A 23197-nucleotide genomic window follows, 5' to 3' on the forward strand; every position below is an offset into this window, starting at 1 on the left:
ATGCTCACAGAATTATCAACAAAATATATAAATAATGCATAAAAGAAAGATGTTTAAACCCCAAATCTCTTTGTGTGTGTGTGGTTTTTTATCCCCCCTCCCCTTTATTGCGAGACAATAATAAATGCATCATATTTTAATACTGAGATAGCGAAATAAATTCCACTTTTGTGATGCAAATTTTGATGCCTCATTTGTCTTAATTGCCCAAAAAATTTTTGCCATGGTGACCCTTTGAATAAAGAAGATACATTTTCAAAAGTTGTACCTAAACCCATTGAAAATATTGTTTTTATTGCTTAAGTGCCTGGTCATCACTGGTCACTGCAGATCATTTTAAACCAGTTTTGCAAAGAATGCAATGGTACACTGGCATTAGTAGCTTTTCAGTGCAACTTTTGAATCTTTCTTCAAACAGTCACTGTGGCTACAAATTTTGAGCTATCTATCTAAATGAGGTATCAAAATTGGCAGAACTAAAATGGCTTCATATTTGCAAGTTACACTAAGACTAGATGCATAGATTTTTTAGTTATTGTAATATGGGGCGGGGCGGTAATTACTGTTTGTAATGTATTAATTGAAATTTCAGATAAACTGTTCTCTACCATTAGTAGGCAGTTTAGTTGGCTGTCTTCAAGACTGGTTTCAAACTTTCTTTGATACCAATATGTATCAAAACACAGAAAAATAGTTTGGGCATAAAAACAAATTTTGTTTGATTGGCGCAACAGGACAAAACAAAACTGCCTGTTCTTCTTTTTTTTAAACTGCTTGTTTCTAAAGGTATCAATGTGTTCTATAAAAGATGTGCAAAAAATGCACATACTATGATTTTTTTCTGAGTATGTAATGAAAAGGTTGGGGTTGGCATCTTTTTAGGGTCCGTCAGATTTAACACGCGGTCTAATACGCCAATCAATATTTTTTTTCTATGCTTTAAGTCACTGTTTTACTCTCTAGTTTTAAGACAATCCAATACTTACACCAACCACCAATGGAGTTATAGCCATCCAGCAATACCTCCAGTAACTTGATGGTGTGAAACCCAACATTGAATGGACATCTTGCATAAACCTCTTGGTACCTGCAAATTAGTAGTGACAATCATCATAATCATCAGTGGCGACAGGGAGAATGGAAGTGAAATGGGGGTAAATATCTGAACATGATTACCCTTAAAAAGTACCCCTTTTCCTGAAGACATTGTCTCGATGCAAGCAGTTCAAAATTCAACCCTCTTGACCCTCCAGTTTCCACCCAGTAAAAACTCGAAATTACGGAAATTTCCACTTTTTGCAGCAATTTGGCGCAAAAATTGTTGTTTTTCCAACGTTTTTGTGATGAGCATGCATACCAAATAATATCCCATGTGAACCCCCTGGGACCGGAGGTAACCAGTGAGAGTCAAACTTCAAGTTTGTGGGAGGGAAACGCCCCCATAGTCTGATAACTTGTAAACCAAAGAGACAGTATTGAGTTTATATTGGATTTGTGATGCGTTGGAGAATAATTTTCAAAATATGAAACCTTTTTCTGAAAAAGGTACATGTAGATAATAATAACAATTTGGCTAAATGCCTAATGTGTTTAAAAGTGATACAGCTAGGGATTTACAGTGTAGATGGTTTAAAATGTTCTTCAGCTGGGTTGTGATGCAAAGAGGGAGAGCATGGTCTAACGGTTAGGGTACTTGCCTTTAGTTCACGAGGTCCCGGGTTCAATTCCCGGCGGTTGAGATTTGCTGGGATATTGACTTGGAAAAAAAATGTCTGAAATTAATTGGCAACATCTGTAGATTAAATTCAGACATCCGTTCTCCCCATGATTAATTTAGAATTGGGTAAATGAATCATGAAAGTACTCCGTCCTTCGGAGGGGATGTTAAGCCGTCGGTCCCGTGTACAAAGAGCTATACCTGTACATGTATATCGCAGTCAGTTACGAAAAGGGTAGGGTGTTAACCCCTGACTGTTCCCAACCCGTCCCAGTGTTCAAATGGACCCCAATGGAAATAAGCTTCAATAGAGGCTTTCTTGGGTTATCCAGGGTTGTCAAAACCCGAACAAATCAAATCAAATCAAAAAACCTTGAGAACCGGTAACTTTTGTTATAGATGCATTCAGTCACAACGTTGGTTTGTCCATCAAACCAACGTCTGGTTGGAATTCAATCTTAATTTCAACATACCCAGATGAATGAGAGTCTGTAGTCTACCTCGTCTCAAGTTGAGAGTAACTCCATCTTGGATTTTGCAATAGCGGATTCTTATCAGAGCGTTTTCACAGTTACGCCGCCAGCATATTAACAAATCGCATTTCTACGCATATGTATCGCACCACAGGATTAGACTGGTGCACGGATTCAAAACTGCCACTGTGAAATCCAACATGGCGTTACAAGACAAGACAAACTATACACAGTCTGACTTACCATATGCATAAGAAATGATAAGAATTTCAATCAATGCAAGAAGCATTGGACTGAAGCCTGCTGAATACCAGTCAAATAATGTCATTACATAGATACCACCCTGGAAAAAGAAAAACAAAGAAAAAGTTGTTATGTACAATTTTACAACTACAGTTATTTAAGGGATCTAAAATGAGCGTTTATTGCGTTTCGATAGTATTTTTTGTGGCACATGAGAGCACCTCAGACCTATCGAATTGTATTCTGAATACTGAAGCATGTCTTTCTGATATCAAATAATTTTCATTTTTGAAAATCACAATATAATACAAATTTTATGACAAATTATAAAAATTTGATATTTTCCGAATTTTGATATATAACAGTCCTCGAAGTAAATTATATAAATCTAATGATATATTCTTAAAGTGTATGTAGCAGGGGAGGAAAAGCCGACGGTCAATTGAAAATTTTGAGCTTTCATATTGAAGATATGGGATTTTTTCCCCCAAAAGGCCTAATTTTTTTTTGGTGTTTTGGGAAAAAAATCCATATCTTCAATACTGAAAGGTCAAAATTTTCAATTGATCGTCGACTTTTCAACCCACCTACATACACTTTAAGTATAAATCATCAGATTTATAAAGTTTACTTCAAGTACTGTTAAATATCAAAAATATCAATTTTAATGATTTGCCATAAAATGTGTATTAAATTGCGAATTTCAAAATTCAAAATTATTTGATATCAGAATGACATTCTTCAGTATTCAGCATGCAATCGACATGTCTGATGTGCTCTAATGTCCCAAAATAAATACTGTCCAAACGTTCATACCCCAGCCCTTAAAAAGCAACATATTTTACGAAGTTTTGTGGTCATTATAATAATTTGTCTCCTCAACTATGTTTCGTGGGTGCTAGACTATGCCATGGTCGAATTTTGATAAAAATATGTTATTATTATTTAATTATGATGAACGCATTCCGTTGAACTCAAAATTATACTGATGTTTATTAAACGTGTTAAAATTAAAGTGTTCAATAGTAAAATGGTCATAAAGAGTTTATATAATTAGATGATTAGTGACAATAAAAGTTATCGAATGCAACATATCTTGCATAATTATAATGGCTCACTTCAATACTAAACAATTCTGATTTTGGAATCTAGCAGTTTATTGATTGCGAAAGCCCGAGTAAAAAATCTGACTATGTACATTGGATGTTAAGCAGAACTTAACCCTGGGACTTTGGTCTCTAAAACACACTGTCACTCATACTTGTTTATCAATCCAATTTAACCACAGGTACTAAGCACGGTAGTGCATGATATGCTAAATGTACGTCCATGCACCATGGTTCAACTTTCATGCCACCACAAACGTGCATAAAATTCCATAGATTGTTGTGTACTGGTGCGATGTAGTTAATGGTAATGGCACGTGCCTGGAGGATTTAAACAATAGTGAGATCTGGGCGACCAATCACAAGCCAGAACCATTTAAAGGTGCATTACATCATGGCCAATTTTAGTTAGGCCATAGAGTCCTTTGTTAAGAATCTTAACCGCAACCCAAAGTAAGTAGTCCACTTGGGGAGATAACAAACAGAGGGAGTATGGTGACTGAAAATATCAGATGTGAAAATCTATCAATTGCACACAAATTAATACAAATCAGTGTTTTATGCTTAAATGTAATAGCCAGAGTATGCAAAATGGGCAAGTTGGTGACAATCGCTAGCAACCATAGCTAACATCCCAATGGCAGCCTGCAAGAATGTATCAATTTTTGGCACCTGGTGTTTTGTTTTCAGGCTTCATACCATAAATAAATGTAGATATTTATATAGCACTTTATCAGTGCCGTAAACAGCCTCAAAGCACTTTACATTTATTCCGCTGTCATTAGAATATGTCAGAACCACGTTTGCTGCCTACAATGGCACTACCCCTCCTATACCAGCTTCCCATTGCACCTGGGTGGGGTGAGGCAAGTGAGGCAAAGTGCCTTACCCAAGGGCGCAACACGGTGCTGGGACGGGGACTCGAACCCACACACGTTGAGCATGCTCTCAGATTATGAGTCCAAGGCCGTAACCACTGAGCCACCGTGTCCTCGATACAAAACATAACCAGTACAAACAATTAATAAACAGTATAAAGTTTAACAATAACCAGTATAAAGTTTAATTAACCAGTATGAAGTTATAAAGTTTCACAGTCAGGGCCCTGGTAAAATTGCCTTACCTGAGTAACCATTGGTAAACCAAGTAATGCCATTATTAAACATGTGACAAGGATGACCCACTGTTTGTATCTCCTCACTCCTGGTTTGTGGGCATCAATTTCATCAATGACTGCAGTGATAAGTGTTTCCAAGGTAACAAACTGTGGTAGGAATATCAAGAGACCAAAGTTAATATAAGAATTTATACTAATATAATTTGCCTTAGCTCACCTTCCCTGATCAACAAAGTTCTTCACACAGTCCCCTGGGTACAGTCCCCTGGGAGGTGAAGGGTGGGCTTCACATGGGCAGTGGCAGTGCCAAGAATTTTTTCAGGGGGGCAAAATGAATTTCAAGGAGGAAAATCAACAATTTTTGCGCAAAGTTGCTGCAAAAAGTGGAAATTTCCGTAATTTCGAGAATGAAAGTTGAATTTGAGTTTCCCGTCACCGGCGCATTGTGGGCAGTTAAACACAACTCTTTTGACTGCTACTTGACATATTTGTCATACGACGTGCACCTACAAGATGACGACACTCATCAAGAAATTGTAGATGACGTCGAAGAGAAGACAGATAAAGGCATGAACATACACAAAGCAATCAAAAGGGTGTTGGTTAAACATATATTAAACCAAATTTGACGGACTTTTCCAACAAGAGGAAGATGAGGAGATTGAGGCGGGTCCATCTAGAGATGTATTATTATGCATATGCCATTTCCTCACACATTTCCATGACGTCATTTGTATTATGTCATTCATACTTGTTCAGACTTGCCCATGTCGTCATCATTTGTATTACATCATTTTTATTTGTACTAATGTTACTTATTGCGTCATATCGATTATATTTGAACGATATAAGATATAGGAACAAATTTTACTTGTCTTAATCTCTGACTTTTCCCACATTGATCTACAAATAGAAACTGGACGTCACTTATTGCGTCGCTATCACCCCTATAATAGGAGGATATTTTGGTTTTCCCCCACGTTTTCCCAGCTTAAAACGTGATACTTTAAATAAGTTGGACAACGATCACACCATACCCTACTTTTCAACTGGATCATTATAGTTATTCGACTAACATATAAATGTTGTTCATAATTATTATTCTTTTTAAAGTAATTATAAAGGTTTTTGATATTATTATTCATTTGAAATAAAACATTCCCTCTTCTTAAATCTGGGCCTCTTCATTCCTACTATACAATACATCCCGGGGGGTTCACTCCCATTGTGGCCTGTACACCATCCGCGATAATAAAAACGAGGAAAAAGTGTAGTTTTTCGTGGGTAGGCACGATACGTGTGTATCGTGTTTAGGTTGTCAAAAACATGAAAAATTAGAAAAAAGGGTAGCCAAATTGCAATTGCTATCTGCTGAAATGAAATTTAGGGTATGAAATTTGATGCAAGGAATAAAATCCCGTTTAGGGTGTGAAAGCAGTCGCGTAAGGTATCGCTTTAGCCAAGGGTCAAATCCTTGTTTAGGGTGCTTTTCAAAAGTTGATTATCGCGAATGGTGTACAGGCCACAATGGGAGTGACCCCCCAGGCTATACATACACCACCAAAGACATCATTGATCACTTCTGGGCAAACATGTGTACCTTTACTTCACTCCTCTCCCATACATACGCCTCATCCACTGTTTACCTCTTTCCAGACCTAAACCCCAGGGCTTATTAACTTTTGTTTATAGAATTAATTCTTATCATCAAACTTCACTGCAGACACATATTCACTTGATTTCCTATACTGACCCACGATCTTCATTAGTTCATGTATAGGAAAAATGTTCAACCATTCTATCTTTTATTAATTAGAGTTCCTATAATGACCCACGATCTACCGGAAAAAAAATCGATTTCCTATAATGACCCCCCATAGACTTAACACATAGTCCCGCTACTGACCCTCATACTACTACCTGTGTTTTTTGGGTTTTTTTTTATTTATTTATTTATTTATTTATTTTATTTTTTGACAGGATCTTGACATCAAAAATGTTAAAAAACCGTAAAAATAGGTGTTTGAAGCATCAAAAAATTGCAAAATACATGATTGTACTTCACTGTTTTAGTGGTACTAACATGACTAATGTAATTAGGGCATTATGGAAGCCCTGAGAAAATACCTGTTTAAAGGGTCAGCTTTTAAAGTCCATCAGTGTCTTAGCTAGCCACTCAACCAGGGTCTTAGCTAGCCACCCGTCTGGCCGTCATTTTAGACGGGGAGTTTGCTCCTGGGATGGGCAAAATTAATGCCTATGGCAGATGCTATTATAAATTGTATGTGTTGAGAAGCTAATTGACCTTTTTAATAGGCCCAATTTGTAGAACAAGGCCATATCAGCACATATTTTTACTCTTTGAACCCCCAATGGGCTATAGACATCTGGTAAATGTTTTAAAGGTCAAATTAGGACAAGCAATTTTATTCAAATGACGGGCAACCCCCAATTTCTAGCTAAGACCCTGCACTCAACCACACATCTTTTTGGATGGGTAGGCCTACTTTGCTCCTGGGACAGGCAAGATTAATATCTTTGACAGATGCTGAATTCTAAAAAAAAAGTTAAATAAGTTCTGTGAACTCAAAACAAGACCAGACTAATAAATCAACTACTTCTTGACTCCCGTTATAGTGGGAACATGAAACGTACCTGACTATCTAGTCCAAGAGTTAGCAGCATAAAGAAGAATAAAAATGCCCACAGTTGCGGGCACCATATCCTAGAAATGGCTTCTGGATAGGCTATAAATGCTAGACCTGGACCTGGAAAAAAACACACACAAAATAGGAAATAGCACCAAATTTTTGTACTTTAAAAAACCTTACTTTTGTGGCATGAAATTTAAAAGGGCTATAGGAAAAAGTAATATAGGTGAACATGAAAATTTGTGAATCTGTGTCACTCACGATATTCATGAAATGTTCATGCATGTTAACTTTATAATTCATTTAAAGCAATTTTGTAACATTTGCTGTGGAGGACCCCCTCAATATTTTTCACAATTCTGATTTCTACACGATTGTATTGTACTTTAGTAAAATAACATACCGTGCAAAAATCTTAGGTGCTGTCATTTTGACAAAATCTGAGATTTTGAATAAAATGCCTGAATAAGATGTTTAATTATTACAATCAAAATATCAGTTCGATATTGGCAACATATGCCCTGGTATGAAAATATAGCGATTTTGTTTGTATGGCCTCATCTGTTCAGGCCAAAATCACATTAGAGAATGAATTTGGAGAAAACCTTCTGATAATTACAAACACTCGCTGAGCAGCAAGACCTTCCCTCTAAGCTTTTAATCTGATAAGCTGATTATCTATTTGTTTTTATGAATTGGAAGACATTCTTTGATGTATTATACTGAGCTCAATCATCTGAAATTACTGGAGCGTGAGCCACCGAGGCTGGTGGCTCAGCATAGTATTTTATTAACAGAAGGTTTTCTCCAAATTCATTTCCTAATGAAATTGGGACACATCTGAATGTGAAATTTAAAGTAACATTTTGTGGAAAGAAATACAATTCTATATCTTATGGGAATGTTACAATTATGGCTGTAATTGCGGCAGATTGGTTCACTTCTAATGACTCAGATAATACAATAACAGACAAGAATGCCCTATCAGCAATAGCTGCCAGGTGTCATATTTTACATGTGTAAAATAATAGAATGTAGAAATGATCCAATGTGTATGGGCAGTTATTACAGAAAAGTCTAATTGCACCAAGCTAAAAAACCTGTTATCACAAAGTGAACATGCATATAAGGGCAAAAAAAAAAGGTTTGTCTCAAAGCTCACGAGAAATTTAAAAACAAATGCTAAATGCGATTTTTTATTTTTTTATTCCGACTTTTTCATGGTATTTTGAGAAAAAGTCTTGATTCTTGCCCAATTTTTCCGAAAAAAACTAAAAAAATTGTCAAATTTGTGCGATTTTACAAACGCGCGCGCAAGCTTTGAGACAAACCTTTTTTTTTGGCCTAAGCAAATTTATCCACATCAAAGATAAAACTGAGTGAAACTTTGCACAGATCACTATTGAAGTAAGCCAACAATATCTGTGAAATAAATTTCTACATGATATTAAAAATAATGATCTAAATTGCTTGTCTTGTTTGGACCCTAAGAATATCCAAAAAAAAATCAGCAAAGCAAGCATGAAAAGAAACAAATCGAAACAAATCGAGTAGTGACCAGCCTGACAACCAAAACTAACTTGGATCAAACAAAATGAATGACCAGAAATGCTTATACCAGATGACAATGAAATACATTAACTTTTGACCTCTGTCCGAATTGCTGTAATTCTAGTGCAATTGTAATTTCAGTGCATTTGCAGTCCACATAATTAATATTTATTATCTGTGATTGGATTAAAGAGTAGACATCACATACCGTAGAATTCTGTCTTTAAGCATATAGGCCTTTAAACAAGGGTTTTTTGACAAAAGATACTAAAGCCAAACCCTCCACAATAGCATTCCAATAGATTGATCTTACAATATTTAATATGGTATTTATTGTACAGCTGCCTGTATCAGATATACTTGCTCAAACTCAAAATAATGTTTTGGTGAAGAGTATCTGCCTCTTGTCTTCTTTCATCAAAACAAACCCCTCGTTTAGAGGCATTATGTTTGCAGTGAGCACCATCCCATAGGTAGATTTTGGCGCATTAACAAAATACCATATTATTATTGTTAATGTTATTGTTATTATTGTTAATGTTATTGTTATTGTTGTTATTATTATTATTATTATTACTACCTCCAGCTATTGTTATTATTATTATTATTATCATTATTATTATTACTACCTCCAGCAACGACATCTTCTATTTTGAGATTTGAATCGTGAGCCATAAATCCTATGACAGAAAAGATGACAAAACCCGCAAATATACTTGTCATAGCACAGGATATAGAAACCAGCAAAACATCTCTAGAATGCATGGGGAGAGAAAAAAAGGGGAAAAGAAAGATATTTTGATTGGGTTTCATTAATTTGTAATTCCTGTAAAATAAAATCAAATAGTTTGATATGGCAACTTTTTAAAGTTGGTATGTGTTTTACCTGTTTTATATAAGTAAACACCCAATAATTGCACTTTTGTTTAATAAGGCCTGGTGTTAAGGTGGATCATTAGGAAATTGTCTGAGTGTATTTTATACAGATTAATCATGTTAATAATAGAGACCTAATTTACATAAATGCATAAATAAATGCATAAAAACAAAAAATAATAAAATGCCTTATTATGAAAACCATGTCAACAAATCCAACAAATAATGTCTACTCACCTATAGCAGTTATTGTGGAATTTATTGTAACTGGCTAGTGTGTGAATTCCTCCCCATCCAGCACCAAAGGAAATAAAGACCTGGTTAGCAGCTGACTTCCATACCTTCAAAATAATATTACAAACAAAACCATTACAGTGGACTTTACATTACCAGTCAACATTAAAAGGTAAATTTTCACAGGAAAATTTTCTGGACATGTGACCAATGCGTATCAATGTGAGTGTAACCTCGATCCTGATCTCTGACCCCGGCGGTGACCTCGCTATTCAAGTCTTAGTAATTTTGAATTGGAATAGTATTTTTGACCGCAATTTTGATAGAAATTTGTACATTGCAAATTTATTGAATATTATGTTATCTTAATTTTTTCACAATATCATCAAAACGTAATTTCAAAAATATCTATCTACGGAAAAAAAATATTTATCTACGGAAACTCTTACCATAACATTATTAACTTGCGACAAGTAACTTATTTTGCCTCAAAGGAAGAATTCTTCCTATTCAAATACATATATTCAAGAACACCCGCTGTGCTCGGGTCACATTCCATAATGCTAATATCTCTGTGCCCATGGGTGTCACGTGTCCAGAAAATTTTCCAGTGAAAATTTACCTATTAATTCTGACTGATTACCCCTCTTCTGTTTCCCCTCCAAGCAGGACAAAGTTTGCAATTACCTGGCGACTATGAGCAAGCTGGTTCTACTCCCCATTCCAGAAAAATACAGCACTAATTTTTTGAGCTTGGTCGATCATGAGTAGGCTCAGCATGTTTAGGCCTAATCATGCTAATACTGAGCACTTCGCATTACCATGCTTTCACCTTCACCCGCACTTTTAATCCCATCACCATCATCAGGTTGTTTCTACTCAATTGTAAATGCAAGGTAACAATTCACTTCCCACTTATTTAGTGGGGAGGGCAGAAGTCCAGGAAATAGTTTTTTGTGACCTTCAAGGTCAGATTTTGAATGCTCCCGCTGTATTGTAGTAGGCTAACTTCCTGTGTTACCCACAAAATTGTCATCCGAACTGTTTCTACTATGAGCATTACCGCGTATTCAACACTAGTAACCACATCAAAAGGTGGTTGATGGATGACTGAGATTCACTCGCATCACACCGCATTCATGTTCTATTGGGGCCGTTACCGCATATTCTTCGCATCAACCCCATTCACTCAAATTCACCGTCAACCGTTTGATCAGTAGAAATACGCTCAATAATACTTGTGTACAATGATCCACAAAATGGCTTTAATTGAGCCTTTTTTTTAATTTCCAACTTGTTCCAGCTGAAATGTTACATAATAGTGCAAAAATGGTCTTCAAGTGGCTCCAATTGGGCCTTCATTTTTAATATTTTCCCTAAATACTGCCCCCACACACACCCCTGTATTGCGGATACAATATTTATACATTTTGTGATGCATGCAAATTTGGCCCCCATAAAAACCGTCTTGATACCCCTTGTCTACTTACATTAGCTGATTTGAGCTTATGCCATTGTGGTCTAATAAACCATAATATGCCATCTGCAGAGCCTGGTAAGGTGACACCTCGTATAAAGAGCACAAAAAGTACAAGGTATGGAAATGTTGCTGTGAAGTACACTACCTGTTAAAAAAGATAACAAAAATAACAAAAAAACAACTATGAGACATTTTCTAGAAACTAGCATTGCTTCAAGTTAATTCTTAAACAGTTTTCATTTTTCAAAACAATACTTTTATTCTCGAAATCAAACTTATGCACTTGTAATTGTTTAAAAAAGATATTATTGGAACAAACCAGATTTATTGATTGTAACCTATAGGACAAAACATGTAGGCGATACCAGCAACTTCATCCATCAGTGTTTATTTCTACTTCTCATCATAACAAGAAAGAACTCTAGTATTTTGTGATCCTAGCATCCTCTTTTTATGACATTTATCAGTAGATATCCACGAACAAAGCTTATTCCCAAAATTTCAGAGATTCCAATTTTGCGCTTGTGAGTTACGCATGATTATGTGGACTATTACATTACCATAGACAATGTGTTGTTTCTGAGAAAGGTTTTTTTAACACAATGTGTTGTTATTTCGTTATGGTGTACAAGAACTTAATTCAAATTTCACGATATTTCTGCAAGAAATATTTTGTACATAAAGATTATGTAGCCAGAGGTTCCAGTGGTATGAAAATCTCAACTTTTTTGAGAAAATTAGGGGGATGATACTGTGGATCACGAAATGTCCTTTTAAACTGGTCGTGTGCAGTAATTAACAATTTGTGAATGCAAAGTTCCATGCACTACTTATTTGTAATTCAAAATATAGAAAAAGTGAGATTTGCCTTGGTTTTAACATTAGGCCTAAATGAAAATGACAGAGCTCTTCCTAAAGAGGAGTGGTTATAGTGCATTCACAAAGAGCAAAGGTTAGTGGACCTGTTATACAAACTGTCATTTTATCTTTTCTGTTTCGGGAGCTCTATTGTTCAGAAACGAAAACACAAGGGATTAAGTGAGATGGTGTGTAATTTGACCTCATTGTTACATTTGGGGCATCATGCTTCTCATTTCAAGAGGTAATAATAGGTGCTGTAAATCACACTTATGTCTGTCAATAAAGGTTGGATAAGTCAAGCAACACTGTTGCTTCAAGTGGACAATCTTACTCATGTCTCTCATTTAACTAGGCAGGATAGGCCTACATCAGGTCCGAACGCAAATTTGATGTTATTCTGGTCTATATTAATGTGACATTTAAAAAAAGGACCACTGCCTCTTCTCCTCTCGCTTTCTTCTCTTTCTAGTCTGTCTGTCTCTCCCCCTCCCCAACTCTCACCTGTGTCATCTTTTGAATTATGTGGATATCTTAATTATATTGGATGAACTACCCTTCTCCCCCCTCACTGTTTTAGCAGTAGGCCTATGATCAACGTGGAAAAATTAAAATAAACGGAATAAACTCCTCCCTGCTCTACTCGCCCTCCTCTCTTCTCTCGATCTCCTCTCCTCTCCTCTCCTCCACCCGAACATCTCCTCGTCTCATCATCCCCACTCTCATTTCCCCTACTTCACAATTTGCAATCTTTAACATGTTTAACCTGGTCAATGAATGACAAATAATAAACATTTAAAATAGATATGAGTCTGGCAATTTTGCCTGAAGTAATTATCAGATTACCAATTCCAATGAAAGAAATCCAATTAGTTTCACTTCAATGCACTTCTCTGCTGTTGCATATTACCAAGTTTTAAGGTGTATTTGGGACAAAAATAATTCCCCGTTTCATCTCTGCATAATCATATGACCGATTTTTGCGTGATTGCTAGTGATTAATGTATATTTCTACGCTGGGCTTTTTTCACGAGCCACTCCCGCCTAGGTGGAAGTACCTATACACCCAACGCAAGGCAATTGAAGCCGTACAATTTATCGTGAATTTACGACCGTAAAATGTAGACACTTCTTTTGTCTAGATTAGCATCAACCCTCTCATCTCACGTTTTTCATGTCAGAAATTAACATTACTCCCGAAACCAAAAACAGAAGTTATCTTCGTTCAACTTTTCTGTAGGCAACAAAAGACTATAGAATAAAAAGATTGTTCACATGTACCATGCTAACACTTCAAAATAACAATGAGATCCGAAACCGAAAACTGAAACCGAAACAGAAAAGATAAAACGACGGTACACATAGAAGTCGTTGGGAGAATCAGTTCCCAGAGAAGTTGTGTCAATCTTTTTGAGGAGCTCATTATCAGTACAATTAGCACTGTGGAATACCCTGAAATAAAATTATTTGATTTGAGTGTATGGTGCAAAGGAAATTGTTAGGAATACACCATTTGATTTTCAAGGGACATTGGAGTTTGGGTTGGGCGGATTTTTTTACTAACTTTTCCAGATGATTTGACCCCTTTGATGATACAAAAATACACCAGCATCCATGCTGCAAGAAGAAAGAGCAACAGCTGCCACCTGATGTATCCCAGATCATGCAGTCCATCTGTAGCATCTAGTACACCATGTCTGTAAAGTGGGCAATAAAAAATATGACAACACTCATTTCAAAGCAATATTGTAAGGTTTCTGAAAAAAAAATCATCTTTTTTATCACAAAATGTTACATTCGTTGGTGGATCCTTCATGTAATTATTTTATGTAAGCTAGTCCTAACCCTAATGCTAAACAAACCCTAATCCTAACCCTAATTCTGCGTAAAATTACACGAAGGAGTAACGGCAGTAACCCATTAGTTTCCCTGCAATTTACAGAAAACATTTTTGAAAACTGATTGCAAAATATTCTAACATAATCTTATAAAGTATTAACAAATATTTCACAATAACATTTCAAGAACATTTTAAAAATGTTGTGGTGGTGTTTTTTCATTTAACACATTTTTAAAATGTTTCATGATCTTAACATATTATTAAACAGTTTTGACCAAAACGTTTTCAAAACATTTTTGTGTCAACTGGGTTTAAAAATATGCTCTTTTCATTTAAAAAGGCCATGAAAACGTTTTATAGGGGGGAAATACAAAAATGTTGTGCTGTAAACCGTTGTTGTAAAATATTTTATTTACAATCGTTTTTGCAAAATATTGTGTAAAAACTTCAAAACTAGTATGTTAGAATGCTTTGCAAAAAGTTTTCAAAAATGTTTTAGATTGTTAATATTAAAACATTTTATACCTTTAATATATAAACTAACATTTAAACACCTTCAGGCAACCTTTTCTAATATTTTGTAGTGGTTTAGGAAGATTTCAGACATGTGGGCTGATAAAATTAACATTTGTTGATGACCATTAAGGGGTGTGCTCAAGGGGGCAAAATTTGGCAAAAAATATATCAAGAACAGCAATATTTCCTAGTTTTTAATGACATTTTGTCACTTCACAAAAATTATTAAGGGGCTGAGCCCACCCCCAGTTCCTAAGCCTATGTTTTGTGAATGTTGCAAAAACGTTTCGTATTTGCTGGGTTGCTGTTCCAAAACTCCTGAAAACAAACTCTGTGATATCAGCAAATGTTACAATATACAATGGAGGCACTTCTTGCACCATGATCCTAGTCTGACAAGTAAGACCTGTTTTTTTTTTTCTCTTAGTTGCCAAACTATGCTCAGACTCTGATTGCTCAAGAAAGATTAAACACAAAAGTCCACTAACTGCCCGAAAAAATGTTTGGGCGGCACGGTCACTGGAACTTTCGCGATTCATCTTTCTTGCGCCATGTGAGATAGTGATCATAGTCTTAACTGTATATAGTCTGGTAACTAAGAAAAAAGGTCTTATACTTGTCAGACTACATGAAGGGGGCAATTAGAGATATTCTATAAACAAAATATTTTTTCTATAACAGCGCCATCTGAGAGCAGCGGTGTAGCCAGGATTTCAAGAGGATTTTCCTTCTCCTTCTTTTTTTCTTCCTTGCAGTCAACATTAATAGTAGGTATATCACCTCAAAAATAAGGGCAGCAGAAACACATTATTTAATGTTTCTACATGAATGACCTTTATTAAAGCATCAAAAATCAAAAAACCGAATTGAAATCGGTCAATGCATTGTGACGTAGTCTCAATTTTAAGATGCTCATAAATGGAATGCAAATCTGCCACAAATTGCTATAATTACAAAATTGACACATTTCGAGATTTTGAAGGTTTATTTGGACACTTGCTTGAAAAAGCAACGTTAATTTAAGTATCACAGGTTAATTGCCTATCTTTTTAAATTCGCCAAAGAAAACAAAATTAAAAAATCTATCATTAAATAATTATAATAAATTAACCAAATATACTATTTTAGCAATTCGCCAATCTGCAGACAAATAAAAGTTGAAAAAAATGACTAAGTTCAGCTAATTAATATGCAAAATTGATGCCAAAAGAAAACCGTACATGATATCAGGGTGCGGTTTTTTCACAAACATATGTATACAAAGTTCTTTCAATTGATAACAAAAAATACACAAAAAGTAATCAATTATGCAAATTAGCTTATTACAGCTAATTATGTATTCATGATATTATTATGTAAATTAGGCATGAGTAATTTTTTTTTTTCAATATTTAATGAAAGTCTTTTCATTCATCATGAATTTGTCAAGTATGAACCTGTTATGATGTTGAGTAAAGAATCTGCAGTTAATTACTTTAATATAATACAAAAATACAAACTTTGACATTTTGATTGTGTCTGGAATAGAATTTTAAATTTTTCTGTAAATATGGTATGTGCCACCATTGCTCAAAGCCAAATCCGAAAAGTAAAACTAAAACTTCATTTGCAATGAGACTTTAAATTAACATTTTGTTATCTGGATTAACAAGGGAATAGAAACGGTAAAAGGAACAGCCCCTCTACTATAGCGTGTATACAAAAATGGTGTGGCCTTGGACACACACAATAACTTAGAGCTATTGTGGTTTGGAATATTACTCCTTTAAACTCACTTAGAAAATGTTTTGTTTCAAATCGCTTTTCCTCAAGTGTGCCATTAGTTGTCGACGGAAATAATTTACATGCTTAGAAAGATTAGTATTTCAGCTAAATGGTGGTAGATCTTGATTTTTCAAAATTCCTATATTTATTGATTTATGAGGGATCTTCAACAATCCATAAAAACAGGTAGTAGCTCTTAAACGAAGCAATATTTATTTTTTTTTAAACCGATGGTAGTCACAGAAAGGTTTCACATACCATATATCAAAAATTCAAACAATTGTGATAAATAGCACATATGAGGAAATTAATTTTTCGGCATGGATGTTTGTCAAAATTGAACAACTTTCATGCGCGCGCTTTTCAATTTACTGTTATGCTTGCATGCACAGTGTGGCAGAAGTATTGTGCAGCCACTGTGACATGCCTATTAATAGGTAAATTTTCACGGGAAAATTTTCTGGACATGTGACCAATGCGTATCAATGTGAGTGTAACGTCGAGCTTGATCCCTGCGGGCGGTGACCTCGCTATTCAAGTCTTAGTCATTTTGAATTGGAATAGTATTCTTGGCTGCAATTTTGATAGAAATTTGTGTATTGCAAATGTATTGAATATTATGCAATCTTAATTTCTTCACAGTATCAAAAATATCTATCTACAGAAAAAAATATTTATCTATGGAAACGCTAATTAATAATAATATTATTAACTTGTGACAAGTGTAACTTATTTTGCATCAAAGGAGGAATTCTTCCTATTCAAATACATTGGTAGAGCACCCGCTGTGCTCGGGGTCACATTCCATAATACTAATATGTCTGCGCCGCGCCCATGGGTGTCATGTGTCCAGAAAAGTTTCCTGTGAAAATTTACCTATAATTCTGACTGTTAAGCTGAGAAACCCAAAAAGCTGGTGGCGTGATATTTTCATATTAATAATTAACTTTAAAGATGTCAAGTTATGATTGCAAAATAAAATGATATGAAAATGTATTTATATCCCGGGATTTATATCTGCTCGCAATTAGGCCTATACAAATTCCTTCTGTAATCTGTGATTAGAGCTGATTAGGTAATGGGCTGAAATGTAAGAGTATGCATGTCACGTCAGAAACAGGTTTGCAAAAAGGTCAAAAATTGCTGTTGAAATACATGGGTTAAATGTTCATCGATTTGCACTGGATTGTGTTCAATTTATTGTGATAAACACCGCAAAGAAATCAATAATACCTTTATGTGTATTTCAATGGGACATTTATTTGTTAGTTGTTGGTGCATATGTGCACCCATCTGGATTTTGTTTGGCGGTGAAACATCAATAAATTGCGAGTTAAACATTGACCATTTTTCTTTTAAATTTTGTTCAAAATTAACAAAGCCACAGTTGAAATTCAAATTCCTAATGAACTTGTTCAAAGAAAGACATATTGTACCCTTCCACATCATTGACCCTACTCTATTGTCCATGGTTTAAGATAAGAAATCAGGACCATAAACTGTCTGTTCAACTTTCCATGCATGAATAACAGTACAATACCTGCTTGCATTCTACCATGAAGGCATAAAGCCTTTGTTCAGTAGAAAACATAAAAAAAATTATTGTTTAACTTTTTTTTTCTCCAAACCTTGATTATTATTGCATACCCAGGAAACACAAAACGTTTTACTGAAAACTTTAATGCTGGGTTATATAAATAGGCGTAAGGGGGGGAAGGAGGATAAATCCCCAATATTTTGACAGGGGCATGGTCCATACAATCATCCCACCAATGTTAATACCTGCATGTGGGTTTCTGACCAAATTAACATGGATTCACTGTATAATAAAATATTTCGAACCCCAAATCCCTAATCCCTCCCTATGTCAAAAAGAAATCTACGCCACTGGTTATATAAAGATATAAAATGTATAAAACTTTTCATAACATTCAAAAAACATTATGTAAAACAAAAATATTTTTCAAAAATGGTTGCCACAAATATTTTAAAATTACATTTTGACATAGTGCAATATATTCCACACAGTTGCTTCGAGTCACAACCACCTGACTAGAGCAGGGTCACAAGGTAATCTGGTCATCCCACATAGTAAGAGCGAGTCGGCTAAGCGAAAATTCACATCCAGAGGCGTGGTCTCTTTTAATTCATTGCCAACCCAGGTTAAAGTACCATTACCTCATACACTAGGCTGTTTCAAAGCGATGTGCAATTAAATTATTTAATTATTCAGGTTGTTGCATGCAGTAGCGTACGCAGGAATTTTTCAAGGGGGGTGTGATGATAAAAAAAAGTAATAACATTTAAAAATGGCACAGAAGGACATCGCGTCAAGGCTTATGCGCGACGGTAGGGTGTCTGAGGGGATGTGCCCCCCCTCAGAAGTAGGAAATTTTGCAAAATGAATACCTAATTGAAGTGATTTGGTGGATCATTTTGGTACTATTAGTGTGTACAATTTTAGTCTGAAAAAGCCGAAAAATTGTGAAATGACAGTCCACAAAGCCTTTTGTGAACAAGTTTTCCCTTTAATTGTAGGCCTATGATTTATGTTAAACACAAATTGGTAAATGTCGAAAGCGAATATGGCCACATGTTTATCCACTATGCAGGGGGTGTCTGAGGGGGGATGTGCCCCCCTGAGAAGTAAGAAACTTTTGCAAAGTAAAGACCTAATTGAAGCGATTTGGTGGACCATTTTGGCACTGATTAGTGTGTAAAATATTAGTTTCAAAAAGCCGAAAACTTTTGAAATGACGGTCTACATGGTCTATGAAGCCTTTTCGTGAACAAGTTTTCCCTCTGATGTTGCAAAATGAAGGTCCAATTGAAGCCATTCGATGCATAATTTTCTCACTATTTCAATGCAAATTACTGTCTAAATATGCTTTATTTTAACTTATTCTTTTGAAAAGCGATTAGATTTCGATTACAAATTTAATCATCTATTGCTTGCCAACGGTTTTCAGCATGGCGCGATAACATGGCGCAATGCGGTGTAAGAGATGTAAAAGCGTGATGATGGGGTTGACAATTAATACTGTCAATTAACAATTTTAATTGTTAAATGACATACATGTTTACACCAACACCCCAGCAACGTAAGTTTTAACCTTAACGTATACGTACGTTGCCAGGGGTGTGATGATGATGGGGGGGGTTGACATGTATCAACAATTAACACATTTACATAATGTTACTGGTCAATACCGGTTATGGGGTGATATAATTTGTGTGGGGGTTGTTAAGGCTATAGGCCTATGATATTATTGTGATAATATGTCCCCTATGCCTTGCTCATCTCCCACCTCTCCTCCCCCTATCTCCCTCCCTCCCTCTCCCTCTCTTTCTCTCTTCCCCCCCTCTCTCTTTCTTTGCCTTTTCTTTTCCCTCATTTTATTTTTTTGACAGATCCAAGGGGGGTGTTTCACACACGTAACACCCCCCCCCCTGCGTACGCCAATGGTTGCATGATGGTCGGCTGCAGTGCGGACTCTGTCTGCGGACTGTCTTAGAAGCCTGCCGACATTGCTGCACTGCAGTGACGTAACCAGCGGGGAGCCCCCCATTTTGAACCCTTGCCCCCTGTTTGCCCCCCAAATGAAAAAAAGTTAAAGTAGGCCTACTTCTGAGAGTTATTAATTAACCTCATATCTGGTCATATTAACCTTAAAAAACACAAATTTTTGCGCGCGTATTCCACTTTTTTACCATATGTCACCAGTTTAGCTTCAATATGCCAAAAATTTTCGTGCGCATTTGTACCATACACTTCTTTTGTCGCCAAAAGGTGCTGGATTCCTGCCCCTCATTTATTATGTTTGCCCCCGCTTGCCCCCCCCCCCCAAATGAAAATGTCTAGTTACGCCACTGCTGCACTGCAGCCGACCAGCACAGATGTGCTTCCTTGGTGTGTTCATATATGATGTTATTTGTTAAATCCATGGTATGTAATTCTTTTGTATGTATTTCATTTGTATTTTTGATGTATTTTGTTTGACCCCTGGGCCAGACTGGAAATCAGTGTGGACCACTGAGTTTGTTCCCCTGGCAAAATAAGATCTAATAAAATAAAATTAAAATAAAACATAGTGTATTTGTCATGTAAAAAACACAAAACTCAAATTTAAAAATACATTGATGACCTATATACAAATGTAACTTCACATTTTAACGTTATTAAAACATTTTGACCCAAACTATTAAACATGTTGACAACATGTTTATAAAATTTTTAACAATGTGTTTCTTGCTACAGAAAATATCTCAACTTCCTAGACATTTTTTTTCAAAAGTTATAACAAAATTTAAGAACATATACATAAATCTGAAGCAGCCTCAAAAAAGGAAGTGGGAGGGGACAAGAAACATGTTTAATTTTTTTATTTTTTTATTGGCCTAATAATAATTATTACACTGGAAGTCCTACTTCAACTGCGGGTATTAGCGACGGGGGTGTGCGGCCCGAGCTCTCGAACCCTTACCCATTTCCAAGGGTAATTTTACCGAAAAATTTGAAACGTTCGAAATCGCTCATATTTTCAACCACTGGAATCTCAAGGCAGCAAATGTGTAGGATATATGTGATGCGATCAAGCAAAATCAGTCGGAACTTGGAAATATTGATTTTGAGATATAGCCAAACAAAGGTAAAGTTTCCTTTTGTTTCCTCTTGTTTTGGAAACTCTTTAATTGCTCATATCTTTAGAACTGCATGTTCAATTTTAATGGGGTTTTCTGCAAAATGCAGCTTTTTAAATGCTTGTTACTATCTTATAAGAAACTGAAAATTTAATATTTCCGAGTTCCGACTGATTTTGCTTGATCGCATCACATATGTGTTAAGAAATGAGGTACATTCAGTGTGTTATTATTCTTTGAGAAAAATGCATAAATAGTCACAAATTTATCAAGGTGTAGTACCACCTTAAACAGTGTTATACAAGTGGAGCTCAAACAAGACCAATTTCCCTTGGTAGTGGTATAACTTTTATTGCATTAAGCCATTTTCATGATTTAATTAATTTGATATTTCAAGAAATTGCACTTACCCAGCAAACACAAAAATGTTTTTGAAACATTATAAACTTGTATATTAAACATGCTTTGGTTTTAGTCAAATGTTTTGATAACATTTAGCCTAAATGTCTGGTTATTAAAGCCCAGGTTTTAAAATGTTTTACATGAAAAAACACTACAAAATCTGTATTAAAATGCAGGGCTGGATAAAAAAATTACTCTTTTGGGGGCCCTGGGCCAGGCCAAAATTGGGAGGCCCCAAACCCATCGTGAGGAAGGCATGTGCACTCAAGTAGCCAAGTTTTGGTTTTCAAATAGGGGGGATACTATATGATATATTTTACTAGAACATTTGTGCGCGAAAAAAAATTAAATATCAGACAATTTTATTTAAAAATATCCAGGAGCCGTTTTTTAATTTTTTTAAATTTCGACCAACTTCGAGAAATTTGCACCAAAATGGTAAAAAATGCTGAATTTTCAAAAAATCATAAAAAGCCCAAATTTCAAATATTTTTGGTGAAAAACGGCTCCTAGATATTTTTATATTTTTATATTTTTTTTAATATAATTTAGACTAACAATTTAGCAGTTATGAGGCCCGAAAGTTTCCATAATTCCAGGGTTCAGACCAACCTTAATAAGGTAATTTAATATAGAATTTACCCCCAATGAGTTTTTTGGCTAGTAAAGATGTAACAAATGTACCCTTTTTGTACTCGTAATTTACCAAAAATTTGCCCTAAACAAGTTGTTCATATTCAGAAAACTACCCTTATTCTTGAAAATCAGTGTTTTTTAGACCCTAAATGCGTCACACACACATAACTTGCCTTGCCTAAAAAAATCACCCCTTTCTACTTATTTTTTGGTCACACATGCGATGCGTACAAACCGTTTATGTGAGTGCCCCCCTGGGTGTAATGTAAAGCAACAGTTATTGATTGCAGAGGGTTGACATTTCAAATTGTATCTGTTCTGGTGTAATAGCGGCAGCAAACACACTGCATACACCTCATTTTTCAATACTTATTTCATTAACTTCAATATGTCAATTTTCTTCAGATGATCATGGTTGGTGCCCCCCCCAATGTGATGACCCACCCTACACCGCTGAGGGGATGAGGCTGTTTAGGGGTGGTGCAATAATTATGTGTACCCCGGGGTGGTGAATTATAGGGGGGGGGCAAAGATATTTTGGCAGGCCAAAAGTGGGGGGGCAAGCATTTTTGGCAGGTCGAAAGGGGGGGTCAAGCGATTTTTGGCAGGCCGAAAGGGGGGGCAAGCAATTTTTGGCACAGATATTTTGGGCACCGTTTCTATAAAACGTAAAAAAGGTGTAGGAAAACGTTAGGAACACGTTTAAATATTCAAAATTTACTGCTCGCTGCGCTCCCTATGCGAAAAAGGCATGGTTGAACTATGGTTAACCATGGTCAACCATGGTTCAACCATGGGTTTTGACCATGGTCAAACCATGGTCAACCATGCTTTTGAAAAATGGCACCACGGCCAGAGACCATGGTCAACCATGGTCTATCTAAAGTGACCATGGTCAACCATGGTCAAAAATTTGCATGTTTGACCATGGTTAAGAAACAATAGCAATCAAGGAAGAAACAATAGAAAGAAACAATAGCAATCAAGCTTAAACTTTAAATTAGCACCCGATAGAGGGCAGGGCCTGAAGAATGAGGGAAATTATGGGGTAAATATTTAACGGAATAAACTGCATAATCATATTATTTAGAT

The 23197-nt window shown here is 35.7% G+C and overlaps 1 pseudogene; it reads right to left on the reverse strand.

Annotated features, from left to right (window-relative positions):
- The window catches only part of LOC140160890 (sodium- and chloride-dependent glycine transporter 1-like), a 61173-nt pseudogene that overhangs the window by 1411 nt on the left and 36565 nt on the right, over window positions 1-23197 (reverse strand).

This window comes from Amphiura filiformis, chromosome 9 (genome assembly GCF_039555335.1).
Source record: "Amphiura filiformis chromosome 9, Afil_fr2py, whole genome shotgun sequence".
Lineage (NCBI taxonomy): Eukaryota > Metazoa > Echinodermata > Ophiuroidea > Amphilepidida > Amphiuridae > Amphiura > Amphiura filiformis.